The 2,899-nt window shown below is 41.2% G+C and overlaps 1 protein-coding gene across 4 annotated transcripts in view; it reads left to right on the top strand.

Annotated features, from left to right (window-relative positions):
- Positions 1 to 2,899, top strand: part of ptprub (protein tyrosine phosphatase receptor type Ub) — a 311,934-nt gene that overhangs the window by 172,025 nt on the left and 137,010 nt on the right. The window lies entirely within an intron of this gene.

Here is a 2,899-nt window from a genome sequence, read left to right as displayed (position 1 = left end):
CATTAATATTGGTCTGATAATAATTATCTAACCAGGCAGCTGCAATAAATAAACACTAACTAGTTTTACATTTCTTTAACTTGCTAACTTCAGACTGTATTTTTTTTATTAATATTAATATTGGTCTGATAATAATTATCTAACCAGGCAGCCGCAATAAATAAACACTAACTAGTTTTACATTTCTTTAACGGATGTCAGCTAGTAATTGTGTATCCATGATGATTCAAACTGTTTTTAGCACATTAATCCTTCATCCAAAAGGTCCATGGTGAGAAACTACAGGTTTCACAGGACAGCGTTAAGTTGCCATGAAGACCGTTGTCWGAGTTGACATTAAATTACCCCTTAAAAAGAAATAAAGCAGACAGAGACGYAAGCATTCAGTTTTAAGACAGCTTTCTCTTTGCAAAGAGTGAGAAGTTTCTGAGGACGCTTAAAAACAGGTCTCACCAGAAAGTTCTGACCTCCGCTGGGAAAAACTGTACAATTTATTACAAGCAGAGCACAGAGAGAAACATCTTGACCAATCACAGGGTTGCTTATCAGTCACTGCAAGCTGCAGAGATGAAAATTATGGCAGCAAGAAAGACATTTAATACAGTTGATTAATGCAATAGGATCAAATATAAAAATGATAAAGTTTAAAAATATCCATCAACCTTGTTAAACTCGGTTTGACAAAAATAAAAAGACGGACCATATTTCCTTTTTTGGCGTATAAAATGAAAATAGAATAACATCCATTTTTTGTTTTACAATATCTATTTTTCAAAACTAAAAATCTAAAAAAACAAGTGACCGTCCGTTTTTGTTCTTCAACCTGTTTTCAAAATAAAATAAAAAAAATGATCCAAAAGTACACAAACCGAACTAGTTCTTTCTGATTTCTGATTACGAATAGAAACGCACCAGTTAATCTGAAATTTTTAAATAAATGTGGAAAAACTGCTAGGCTGATTTTGTTCAAATGTAAACTGTATATTTGAACTGCTTTGATGTTTTTGAGATTTAAAAGTTTCAAGATAGACACAATTATTTTCCCAGTGGGTCTCTCTGACTATTTTTCTAGCATATTCATTCCATGAGAATTCCACTGCCTTCTATTACAGGTAAGTTACTGACTACTGATAATCGCTCCTTGAAAACCCAATTTAAAAACATCTCTTCTTTCAATCAGTGCGATTTTAACACTCCCGCTGAAGGCTCTTACATTTGTGCCCAGGTGGTGCAGTGCAGCTTCTGAGCATTGTCACAGGAGACGTTTTCACATCAGGCCACCGCAGTTTGAAGCTCTCTGAGAACGCTTCACTCTTCAGGGTGGGTTTTTTCATTGCTGCTCTCAGTCGAGGGGCTTTTTGTTGCAGAATGGTGAGTGCAGCACTTCAGCGTGCTGTCAGACCCCTGAGGACCTCGTGTAGCACAGAGTAACAAAGACACCTGGGCTTAATACCTGGACGAAGCGGCTCGCTGCTGAACATGAGGCCTCCTGTCAGCACGTTTAACTCCCAGGATCCGTGACGCTTTCAGCTGAAATACACGGCAGACGAAAGCTTGAGAGATGCAGTATCTCTCTCTCATGGGGATCTCTGCTGTCTCCCTGTTAATATTGATATAACCTGCTGTTATCATAAAAAAAAAAAACAGGAATCTTTTGATTCTGATAGGATGAGACTTTCCCTGTTCTACCGAGGAAACCATCAGTGTTTTTATGATACAAACACCAGCTGTGAGATTGGGTCGCACCCTCAAACCACCCAGTCGGCCACCCTGTTAGTCCCAGACACAACAGATGGCTTCTTCTGACTGCTCCCTACGTGGCTATTAAATAATTAAGACTCTCATCAAGACCTGAGCATGCCTTATGATTTGGCACCCGGCCAGTCTGCATCGCTTGGCAGCGAGGAGTCTGGAGGAAGAAAGAGAGACGGAGAGTGTTGTGTTGTAAAAAAAAAACAAAACAAACGTATAAAATTTTCCCTGTTTCGAATTCCGGTTAAAGTTTGGTTGACATTTCGGTTGTATCCTCCCGAGTCGCAGTCTTCGACTCTGAAACTAGCGTTGCAGTTCAATGAAATATTTATCACGCTAAAGAGTCCCGAGGATAAGATCTGACACATTTAGCTGTGTAACACAGCAGCCTGAGCCAACCAGGGCGTGTTCGTTTCCCTCCCGCGCCTCATTTCGCTGTTTGTTTACTCTGTGTTTTGGCTCTAGGGCATGAATTATGAATTATCCTCAGGAGGGACCGTCGCTCGGAGGAAACGTGGTCACACGTGGGGTGCAGCCGGCACGAGCTCCGCGACTTGCGCCGTGCAAAAATAAGTGAGATCAAGAAACCGTCATCTGCGTCCCGGCAAGACAGCAGCACGAGTTGTGCAAAGGCAGGCAGGAGACGCGTGAGATCCAAACGTTTGCTTCTCCCTGATGCATCGGCTTCGCAGTTGCTCCGTTCTCCTCCTGTCGATCATCTGGAGTGACAGAGCAGCGTGTCCTACACGGCTTTTTTTAAATTTCCCCGAGATGGCTGGCAGCATGGCCGACATTTAGCAATGATTTGGCTCTGCAGGGGTCCGCTTCGCACTCCTTTTATTGTTAATTGTAAAGTTGGGTGAGAGGGCTACTCCCACACACTGACTCATTGGCAGCTTCACACAACATGCTGGGACAGTATTAGTCAAACTGTGGAGGGCTGATGCTCACTCTGTGGATTGTTTTTAATTATTTATTTTTCTCTCCTGGAATCTCTCATCTGAGATCTGATCATGTTAACAAGTTATTTTTGGAATGAACACCAAGYTATCTTTACATCCAGGGAAAAAAAAAACCTGGAAACTTTTGAGTGCAAGTTAACTTACACTATGACTGAGAGACTACATCTTAAAGTACAAAAAATAAA

Source organism: Austrofundulus limnaeus, unplaced genomic scaffold (assembly GCF_001266775.1).
Source record: "Austrofundulus limnaeus strain Quisiro unplaced genomic scaffold, Austrofundulus_limnaeus-1.0 Scaffold148, whole genome shotgun sequence".
Classification (NCBI taxonomy): Eukaryota; Metazoa; Chordata; class Actinopteri; order Cyprinodontiformes; family Rivulidae; genus Austrofundulus; species Austrofundulus limnaeus.
The sequence above is the reverse complement of the archived record's forward strand: the minus strand, read 5'-3'. Positions and strand labels throughout refer to the sequence as shown.